The following is a 12,179-nucleotide window of genomic DNA, read 5'->3' on the forward strand; positions in this document are numbered from 1 at the left end:
AGGGAAGGAAAGATGTGGTAGAAAAGCACTATACAAGCAATAGGGATAACCGCACCCTGGAGAGAATTGTGAAACAAAACCCATTCAAAAATGTGGGGGAAATTCACAAAGAGTGGACTGCAGCTGGAGTCAGTGCTTCAAGAACCACTACACACAGACGTATGCAAGACATGGGTTTCAGCTGTTGCATTCCTTGTGTCAAGCCACTCTTGAACAACAGACAGCATCAGAAGCATCTCGCCTGGACTAAAGACAAGAAGGACTGGACTGCTGCTGAGTGGTCCAAAGTTATGTTCTCTGATGAAAGTAAATTTTGCATTTCCTTTGGAAATCAGGGTCCCAGAGTCTGGAGGATGAGAGGAGAGGCACATAATCCACGTTGCTTGAGGTCCAGTGTAAAGTTTCCACAGTCAGTGATGGTTTGGGGTGCCATGCCATCTGCTGGTGTTGGTCCACTGTGTTTTCTGAGGTCCAGGGTCAATGCAGCTGTATACCAGGACGTTTTAGAGCACTTCATGCTTCCTGCTGCTGACCAACTTTATGGAGATGCAGATTTCATTTTCCAATAGGACTTGGCACCTGCACACAGTGCCAAAGCTACCAGTACCTGGTTTAAGGACCATGGTATCCCTGTTCTTAATTGGCCAGCAAACTCGCCTGACCTTAACCCCATAGAAAATCTATGGGGTATTGTGAAGAGGAAGATGCGATATGCCAGACCCAACAATGCAGAAGAGCTGAAGGCCTCTATCAGAGCAACCTGAGCTCTCATAACACCTGAGCAGTGCCACAGACTGATCGACTCCATGCCATGCCGCATTGGTGCAGTAATTCAGGCAAAAGGAGCCCCAACTAAGTATTGAGTGCTGTACATGCTCATACTTTTCATGTTCATACTTTTCAATTGGCCAAGATTTCTAAAAATCCTTTCTTTGTATTGGTCTTAAGTAATATTCTAATTTTCTGAGATACTGAATTTGGGGTTTTCATTAGTTGTCAGTCATAATCATCAAAATTAAAAGAAATAAACACTTGAAATATATCAGTCTGTGTGGAATGAATGTTTCACTTCTTGAATGGAATTAGTGAAATAAATCAACTTTTTGAAGATATTCTAATTATATGACCAGCACCTATATATAGTTTTGGTTTTAGTTAAAGGTCCACTGAAGTGCCTTGAAACGTACTCGGTTACTAACGTAACCTCGGTTCTCTCTAGAGAGGGAACGAGTACTGCGTAAGAAGTATCTTACTCTAGGGGAAAATCCTTTTCTGCGAGATATTGAAGCCAAAAATTATCCTTAATTTTGAAATAATGTAAAGCGCGTTGCAGCAGCATACAGACATAGGCGAAACAGCTTGCGCGCCTATTGGTTGCTCTGCGGCAACTGCAGCAGCCTATTAGAGCGAGGCCTGACGCGACGCCAGATCCAATGGGGGCATTTTGCGCCCTTTGCGTCGCTTCGCGCCCTTTTCGTAGCTTCCCGCCTAAAAGGGCGTGGTCTAGACCTATAAATATCGCTCATAGGCAGCTATTATCTGGTTTTTCATCATCAAAGCAACCAGAGCGTGCGCATGCACGGCAAGATACGCAGTACTCGTTCCCTCTCTAGAGAGAACCGAGGTTACGTTAGTAACCGAGTACGTTCTCTTACAAGAGGGAACGAGTACTGCGTAAGAAGTATCTTACGCTAGGGGACCCAGTGTAAAACGCCGTGCATGCTGAGATCTGACACCAAAGACCCAAGGGCGAAAGCCCGGGGTTCATACAGTTCATAATCACCTATGGAACTCACAGGGAGTCCGGGGAAGAGGGAGGGGCAATGCCGCACTCTTCCACATAGTGCAGCGTCACTCAGACGCTAAGTAAACGTACATACAGGGCGGGGTTACGGCCTGAGCTGACGTAAGAATAAGGGTCTTCACACAGTTTGCTCAGACACATCTTGTGCTATCACTTTCACTGTCGACCCTAGAGCTGTGCTCAGTAGACGCAGCATTCCGAGCTGATAACATCAGGTCAGACAACACTGAACATCTAGACTGACAGCAATCTGGCCTGTAAGGCGGGAACCTCCAGGTTGTAAAACCTTATAAATGTAGACGGAGAGGCCCAGCCCGCCGCCGTACAAATATCTTGCAAGGCAATCCCACTCGACCACGCCCACGATGAGGCCACGCCCCTCGTGGAATGTGCTCTGACACCTAGCGGGCACTGCATGCCCTTGGAAGCAAGCATATGCCAACGCAATAGCATCAACTATCCATCTGGATAAGCTCTGTTTCGACGCGGCCAGTCCCTTGGGACGCCCGTAAAACGAAACAAAAAGCTGCTCTGTCTGTCTAAAAGCAGACGAGCGAGACACGTAAGCTCGTAATGCCCTGACTGGGCATAGGAGGCTCGCGTCCGTTTCCTCATCATTGACCGGTAGGGCTGACAGCGCGATGACCTGTGCCCTAAACGGTGTGTTGAGGGATTTTGGAACGTAACCATGTTTGTGTTTGAGTATGACTTTAGAGTCATTAGGTCCAAATTCCATGCACGTCGCGCTCACAGAGAGTGCGTGCAAATCCCCTATGCGCTTCACTGAAGCGAGAGCCAGCAGAAACACGGTCTTAAGAGACAGGTATTTCAAATCAATAGTCTGCAGAGGCTCGAATGGTCCACCTTTCATGGCCTCTAGTACCACAGAAAGGTCCCATACGGGGACTGTGGGAGGTCTGGGGGGATTTAGTCTTCTAGCTCCCTTCAGGAAGCGAATAACTAAATCGTTCCTTCCTATTGACTGACCTAGCGTTGTGCTCGAGAACGCTGTTATGGCCGCCACATAGACTTTGAGCGTGGACGGGGTTCTGCCCTTGTCCAGCAGCTCTTGTAGAAAGGAAAGCACCTCCATCACACCACAGTTAGTGGGTGACGAGCCGCGAGCTGCGCACCAGCCCGAAAACACTGACCATTTTGAGGAATAGAGCCGTCTCGTAGACGGGGCTCTAGCCTGCGTGATCGTGTTTAATAGTCCTTTAGGGAGTTCATCATATATTCGCTGGTGGCCCAGACATGAAGGGACCACAGCTCTGGGTGAGGATGCCAAATCGAGCCGCTGGCCTGAGAGAGAAGGACTCTCCTCACTGGTATCGGCCACGGGACAGTGCTCGTCAGCTGCATCAGCGCTGGGAACCAGGGCTGGTTTTCCCAAAACGGCGTTATCAGCAGTATTGAACATCCTTTTTCGCTGACCCTCTCTATCACCTGAGGTAGGAGAGAGACGGGGGGAAAAGCATAGAGATGACGGCGGGGCCATTCGTGGGCCAGCGCGTCTCTGCTTTTTGAGTAAAATTCCAGACAGTGAGCGTTGTTCGGAGACGCAAACAGGTCTACTTCCGCTCTGCCGAATTTCTTCCACAGTAGTTGTTCTGAAATTTTTTGAGCGGGACAGACGCGCCGCAGCGGAACGAGCCCGCTGTGCGCTGAATGTCTGCTGCGCGCTGTGGTGACAGCCGCGCTATCATTGACAGCGAGTCCAATTCTGTGCCCAGGAAGGAAGTTTTCTGACTGGGGGATAGTGAGCTCTTCGCCCAATTGACTCTGAGACCCAAATTCTCGAGGTGATCAAGTAACATGGGCGTATGCTGTACAAGCACTGAGCGAGACTGCGCTAGAATCAGCCAATCGTCCAAATAGTTCAGTATGCGCACGCCTTTCAGTCTGAGAGGAACGAGCGCTGAGTCCATGCACTTCGTAATGTACGGGGTGCCTGGGACAAACCGAACGGCAGGACTGTGTACTGATATGCCTGGCCCTCGAAGGCGAGTCTCAAAAATCGCCTGTGACGTGACGCTATCTGTATTTGAAAATACGCGTCTTTCAGATACATTGACACGAACCAGTCTCCTTGGCGAACTTGCGCGAGGATTTTTCTGGTCGTGAGCATCCTGAACCGACGCTTCACCAACGCTTTGTTCAGTTGCCTTAGATCTAATATGGGTCTGTGACCCCCGTCTTTTTTCGGTACCAGGAAATATCTGCTGTACAGCCTCCCTTCGCTTTGAGCTTGAGAAAGGGGCTCTATGACCCCTTTGCTCAATAGTTTCGCCACTTCGGCTCGAAGCAGGTGTGCTGCTTCTGTCTGCATTGTGGTCTCGACGCGCGCTGTATAGCGGCGCGGACGTCGGTGAAACTGTAGCGAATAGCCTCCTTTTATAATGTCCAGCACCCATTTCGAGACCCCTGGAAGCTTTTCCAATGCGTTTGCATGAATAGCTAGAGGCTGAATACGAAGCGCGCTCCGTTCTTTCATTAACGGAGTGGTTTCGGTATGCTGTGGCACCAGAGACGTGCTCGTGACATTCGGGGCGTGGGGCACGCTGATAGCGGGAACTATTATGTCTGTGTGTGTATGTGGATGTGTGGCAACAGGCACATTTAACACACTGCAAACACCGTTCGCCTGCATACACGTTAGTTTCGTTTGTACAGAAACCTTTTGACGTGCATAATGTGATGTCTGTGAGCACTGTTAAGTGGACACGTTTACCACATGTGAAGCGCAATCGATCTGAGCCGATTTTATGTTCGCAGGGTCTGTATGACAGGTTGTGCTTGTGTGTAGAAATGAGCACTGGAGGAGTGGGCATTTTTGACTACACGTGAAACACCATCGGCCGTGGCCGGGACTCCAGAAAATACACTCTATTGGGGGTTTATCTGGGTAGCCGTGAAAACAACCTTTGTGTGCAGGCAAGCGGGCGACAGAACCGGCTTGTTGGCTGCAGCAAACACTGGAACAGTCACATTTAACACACTCCAAACATCGTTCGCTTGCATGGAGCGAATGCACGCTGATTTCATGCAAAACGTGCTCGTGATATTTGAGGCATGGGGCACGCTGATAGCGGGAACTATTATGTCTGTGTGTGGATGTGGCTGTGGGGCAGCGGGCACATTTAACACACTCCAAACAACGTTCGCCTGCGTAGAGCGAATGCACTTTTGGTTTCGTTTTCACAGAAACCGTTTGACGTGCATAATGTGGTGTCTGTGGCCACTGTGAAGCGGGCATATTTACCACGTGTGAAGCGCAATCGATCTGAGTCGATTTTATGTGCGCTGTGCTTGTGTGTAGAGATGAGCACTGCTAGTATGGCGAGTTGATAATGCCTTTTCTACGGCTAAGCAGAAGAAGACGAAGGCGCAGTCTACCCTTCCGTCGCCGTCAGTCCGTGTCAAATTTTGAATGGGATTAATAGGGAGGGCAGACGACGTACCCGCTGCGATGTCACGGCGACGTCACTGTTGGAACCAATAATGGCGGCGACGTGACGGCGGCGTACATGAGAAATGTATAAAAAAATTATGTGTGATAAGTACGTCTGAACTAGGTGCGTCGCCCCACAAGACGCCTGATACATACGTCGTCTTCATATACATCGTCTCACAAGACGCCTGATTCATACGTCGTCTCCTTCAACTAAATTTAAAGTTTGCATTAAAGTAGATGTAGGCTATTTGTTATTGGCTATTACTTTTATTTAGTTAAAACAGTGCATAATAATTGCTGCATAATATGAAGTCTTTTTCGTGTATGATTAAGAATATGTGATAATGATATTTCATGTTCTGTTTAGCTATTACATTAGTTTTGGATTATGTCCGATGCTTCTTTTTCTTTTTGTAATTTTTGCATGAGGAGTAGACACATTGTATAATGTCTTTTAAAATGCCTTAGGTCTATGTTAAATTCCCTTAATTATAACATTTTTAGCGTGTTTTTAAAAACATTTATTTGAGCAATAATACATCTCATGTAGACCATTCATATGTAACACGATTTCAAGTCAATAATAGAATCAATTAAAGAGCAAAACAAATAATAATTATAATTTAAATCGTTTTTTTTCTCCAGTCGAAAAAAGTAGCCTAAATTATGTCAGTGATTCTCTCATTTTTAAAGAGTATCTAAAATTATTTTATTTCGATCTGCAGTATAATAAAAAATAAATGAAAATTATTATGCAGAATATTAAATGAACATTATGCTAGCCTAACGAATTTTCTTCATAACGAATAGCCTACTTCAAAACGAAGTCTACATGTATTCATTAATCACGAATATGATAATATAGCATTATTTGTTCATGCATCAATCCATTAAAGAGCAAAAAAAAAAAATTCGTCTGCTGTGTATCCAAAATCCAAAATAGCAACCTCCTTTTAAGAAATTGCACAAATGTTTGCTGATTTTAGCATGCACTGAGCACGTTTTTGCACTTTAGAAGAATAAATGAAGATTGCTTACCTAACACGGCAAACGAATTTCAAGAAATCTTTTTTTTTTTTTTTTTTTTTTTTTTTTTTGATGGATTCTACAATCAGGGATTAAAATGAATTGTCTGTAGACCTAAGTTAAATGCAGGCTATTTTTTTATTCGTTACATTTCCCAAGTTAATGATTACAACGAAATAAAACACTACGTAATAAATTCCAGTCACTGTAATATCAAAACCAAAGTATACAAAACCATATATATATATATATTATATATATATATATATATATATATGGTTTTGTATACTTTGGTTTTGATAATAATATATATGTATATGTATGTGTGTGTGTGTGTGTGTGTGTGTGTGTGTGTGTGTGTGTGTGTGTGTGTGTGTGTGTGTGTGTGTGTGTATATGTATGTATGTATGTATGTATATATAGTTTTGTATCAAATGGATGAGGATATTATATATCTAGCCTATATCTACATATAATTTTGTTTCGTCATATTCGTGATTTATTCATTTATATATGAAAACTTCGTTTTGAATAGGCTATAACTTATGTATATAGGTTATGAAGAAATTCGTTAGCCTAGCCTGAAGTTGTTTTATTCTTCATAACAAATTTTTAGAAGTTAAAAATGAAGGAATTAGCCTGTATTCTAATCTATAGATGGGGCAATAAGCTTAACTTGTGTTAGACTGCCGATCGAAATAATACTTGATCATCTTTAAAAATGAGAGAATCACTGACATAATTTAGGCTATCGATTGAATAAAAATGAAACTATTTAAATTTGCAGGTAAACTTACGAATTGAAAAAGACAAGAAATAAAGCACAACAACAGAGATTTTTCCTATCAAGCAAAATGTTTGATAAAATTACTAAATTAATGCTGAATGACATATGACAGGAAACGCTTCTCCGCTATAGCTGCAGTGACAAATATTAAATGTTTAAAAAATCTTTGTGAAAACGAATGGCAATGACTGGTTCTTGGATTCTAAGATTATTATCTTTAGACACAGTCGGACACTTTTTTGCCAAGAACAGACCCAGACCTACTGGGCACGATCCGTCCTTAAGACCAAATTCCATTCATGGCTGTAGCGTAGCGTGTCGGCTTTAGTTTCAGGAATTTATCATTGGGACGCTAATCGGCCATTTTAATTGAAAGATGAAGGCGGTGATATTAATGTTGTCCACTAGATGGAGCCACAGGAGAAGGAATCTTCTACCCCTAATAGGCTTCATGCCCAACAGGCTTCCGTTTTCTGCTAAACAGGTCTCGTTGCTTCCGGTTCACGCGTTTTGCATATCCCTCTTTAAATATGAACATGATTTACTCAAGATTCATTCAAAGTAGACACTAAAAATGATCATAACCAATGTCCATCACATATGTGGATTGATATATAAAAGTTTTAAATTTTTATTCTTTTCACTAACATTTATATATAAATATCGAATGAAACGTCCACAATAAACAGCTGGCTTGTTTAACTGATTACCTTAAAAGTCCGTCGATATCACCATTATTTATTACGGCTATTAACACGTTCTCCGACAAGCGGAAGCAATGAGACCTGTTTTCCGGGGTTGGTCATGTGACGTTCGGCATAAAGCCTATATAAGTGGGACTGACAGCTTGACATCCATTTTTCCCAGTGAACTCATCTGGCCACAGCACAGAGATGAGATGAGCTATGGCCCAGTGGACCAACAGCATCACTTGATATATAGCTTTCTGATGAGCCAAATCTGATAACCTTAAATATTACTAATACTACTTTACTTATATATACTACTACCCTGCTCACAAACTGCTTCTAAACAGCCCAATTTAGATACTATAAAACCCTTTTTTATTTTGCCTCTGTCCCGTTTTTTAGTGTGGTGTAGCCATCAAAATTTGTTTATATTTACAAAATATATTTAAGTTGGTCAGTGAAACTTGGAAAATCTATTCTTTGTACTTTTGTCAATTAAATAAAAGTTAAAGAGAATTATCAAATTTACAGATTCCTGATTTTTATTGCATTTTACAATTTGTTATTAAATTATTAAACATTTATCTGAAACATTACGTATTGTTCTTGTTGGGATTTTTATTCATGCTGTAAAATGTATTAATTATTTTAAAAACATTGTGTCTATTTTGTATTTTTTTTAGTCATCAAAATTATTGGATAATAAAATGAAAGTGTACTTTGATTTTTATTCTTATGATTTTTTTTCTATTGATCTAGTATTCTGACAATCCATAACTTATGATTTCATTCTTAGCTTTATTCCATGTGCAAGGAGAGTATGAACAGTGCCTTCAAGTGATGAGATTTTAAAAACAAAAACTTTTGTTTCACAGAAGAAAGAAAATAACAAATGGACTGAAATGAAATTAAAATGATTAGCCTATAGTGATTACTTGGTTTTGAAGTTCTTCATTTTCGTTAACTATCCTTTTAAGTAAAATGCAAATACATCCCTTTAAATAAAATAAAACACAAGGCTATATCCATCAAAATATACTTAAGGTATTGTTTAATTACTTATTATGTTACTTGATTTTAAATAAACATGTTCATCTTTGATTTTTATTGTATGAAACTGGGGAAATTACCGCTGTGCTGACAATGTATTACAAATTCAACAAATCTAACAGAGACATTCTTATCAGAATCAGAATTCCTTTATTTATCCCCGAGGGGAAATTCTATTCACACGTCTATTGAGGCGACGTAACTTATCACGCGTCTGTTGAGGCGACGTACTTCTCCACGGCGTTGGTGTCACGCGTCTGTGTGGCGACGTAACCCTTCTCAAACGAAAAAGTACACGACCGTCGCCTTCGGCTGGTAATCCGTGGCACGATCCACTCGCCATACTGCTAGTGGGCATTCTTACACGTGAAACACCATCGGCCGTGGCCGGTTGTGAAGCGCAATCGATCTGTGTCGATTTTAAGTGCGCTGTGCTTGTGTGTAGAGATGAGCACTGCAGTGGGCATTCTTACACGTGAAACACCATCGGCCGTGGCCGGTTGTGAAGCGCAATCGATCTGTGTCGATTTTAAGTGCGCTGTGCTTGTGTGTAGAGATGAGCACTGCAGTGGGCATTCTTACACGTGAAACACCATCGGCCGTGGCCGGTTGTGAAGCGCAATCGATCTGTGTCGATTTTATGTGCGCTGTGCTTGTGTGTAACGTTAGAGATGAGCACTGGTTAGTGGGCATTCTTACGACACATGAAACACCATCGGCCGTGGCCGGGACACCAGACAATACACTTTATTGGGGGTTTATCTGTGTAGCCGTGGGAACGACTTTTGTGTGCAGGCAAACGGGCGACGGAGCCGGTTTGTTGGCTGCAGAAAACACTGGAACAGTCACATTTCCTGGAACTGGACGAGCGAATAACTTTGGTGGGGGTCCGGCAACAGCGGGACTCGTACACCGTCGTTTTCCCAGTTGTGCTAGGACGATTTCGGAGGCTCAGGTTTCAACTCAATCCTGGGCCGCGGGCCGCGTCTGGCGGGGCGGCGGCCAGACGAGAAAAACGTCAGAAAGCGTTAACCACGGGTGCCTCTCAGCAACGGTGAGAGACCATGTTACGCAGCGCTGACGCGGCTAGGCGGCGGCGAAGCAGGTTTGACGTCTGACGGCAAGCTTTAGAGGGGAGGGCCGACTTAGCACGCCGTCCAGCGGAGGGCAGACATAAGTGGGCTGCTATCGCCTCTTCTGAGCAGCATGCGCGTTCCTGCTTTGGCGGGAAACGGAAATCAGAATCAGAAACCTCTTCCTCCTTCATGGCCCCCCTCGTCAGCGGCGTCGATGGAAGCGGTGGCAGACAGCGGCCGCTTTACGTCCGGAACAGAGGCTGACGAGGTCGATGAAGCAGGCGGGCGAACCGGCGAGCTTTGTCGGCTGGGGGAAGTGTCCGGGGCCCGCTGGGCACGGCGCTTTTTACGGCGCTACACCGCGGCGGGCGGGGGAGCAGTCTCAGTGAAGAAGGCAAGGCAAGTCCTCAGAGTCACCATTGGCATCTGCACGAGCCGTATGAAGGCATCTTTAAAAAGACGCTTTGCTCTTTTTAGAGAAACAGTGTGTATCGCAGCGGCGACACACACTGTAGATTATAAAGGATATAGGCGCCGGAAAGCGCAGCAGGAATGCACGGAAGGCGGCGTGGCCAGCAGCTTCAGTGGCTCGTCCCGCTGAGATGCTTGCAGTCAAACGGCGGCTTCTTATCCGGCTCCAGCGATGCGTGTGCTTCGCTTGAAGGATGAAAAATCAGATAATAGCTGCCTATGAGCGATATTTATAGGTCTAGACCACGCCCTTTTAGGCGGGAAGCTACGAAAAGGGCGCGAAGCGACGCAAAGGGCGCAAAATGCCCCCATTGGATCTGGCGTCGCGTCAGGCCTCGCTCTAATAGGCTGCTGCAGTTGCCGCAGAGCAACCAATAGGCGCGCAAGCTGTTTCGCCTATGTCTGTATGCTGCTGCAACGCGCTTTACATTATTTCAAAATTAAGGATAATTTTTGGCTTCAATATCTCGCAGAAAAGGATTTTCCCCTAGCGTAAGATACTTCTTACGCAGTACTCGTTCCCTCTTGTAAGAGAACACGCAGCGTTCTTCTATGTGGTGACGTTCTTTTAACTGAAACAAAAACATATCGCTAAGCCCCGCCCACTTATTTTGAATAGCCAATAGCGTTCCATTTATATCTGCTCGGGCCAGAGCCGTTGAGCTCGGTAAAGCCGCATTTGTAAGCTTATAACAGCCACAGACTAATAAATTACCCCACAGATTCAATATGAAACTCTTGCTAAAACGAAATAGTGATAATAATCATGCTGAGGCTGTGTAGTTTAATACATGCCGAGTCCGACCGCGCATATGAGCGCATATGATCTGCTCCGCGTCTCTGTGTAGGGGGCGGGACACTACGGACTCTAGAGAGCATTTGATTGGACAGAACGTTTGATGAGAAACTGAAGTGCACGGTGATATCATCAAAATCCTTGATTCATATTGGCGGAAGTGACGAGACTGTAAGTTTTGAATGCCCATATCTTGTAAAAGCGAATTTTGTCATTGCTTTGAAGCACACTAGCTTATAGATAATCTTAAGGCTAATATATTCATACTAAAAGCCAAAAAACTTTAATTTTGATTTCAGGGGGACTTTAACAATAACAACACTGGAGAATAACAGTTGTTTAAAGCAATGGTTCACCCAAAAATGGAAATTCTGTCATCTTTTACTCATATGGCTTATGTGATATTTCTGTGATTTTATTTTATTTTATTTTACTTATTTTATTTTTTAATTTAAGTTTAATATAATCTAATCTAATTTATATTTATTTTATTTTATTTGCACTTTTACACTTTTGACAATATCCATTCTAACTGACTGAAAAAGAGCAATTTGGAAATTGATGAAAGAAAATAATAATCACATAGTTTTAGTAACTGGAGTAATTTTTTGTTTTCAACATTTTATTTTCCTTTTTTTAATAGTTCTGGTTTTAGTTAACAATAACAAGAACACTGTTTAAAGCAGTTGTTTAAAGCAATAGTTCACCCAAAAATGGATATTCTGTCATCTTTTTTAAACTTGATTTATTTTATTTGCTTTTGACATCTATCCTAATTGACTGAAAAAGAGCAATTTGGAAATTTATGAAAAAAATCACATAGTTCTGGTAATTAGAGTACTTTTTTAAATAATTTGGTTTTAACATTTCTAATTTTTGTCTATATATTAAGTGTAAGTTTTTCATCTAATATTTGTATTTCATTTTATTTCAGCTTTATTTATATATTTTTAAATAGTTCTGGTTTTAGTTAACAATAACAACACTATAGAGTAACAGTTGTTTAAAGCAATAGTTCACTCAAAA

Source organism: Garra rufa, chromosome 15, assembly GCF_049309525.1.
Source record: "Garra rufa chromosome 15, GarRuf1.0, whole genome shotgun sequence".
In the NCBI taxonomy this organism is placed as follows: Eukaryota; Metazoa; Chordata; class Actinopteri; order Cypriniformes; family Cyprinidae; genus Garra; species Garra rufa.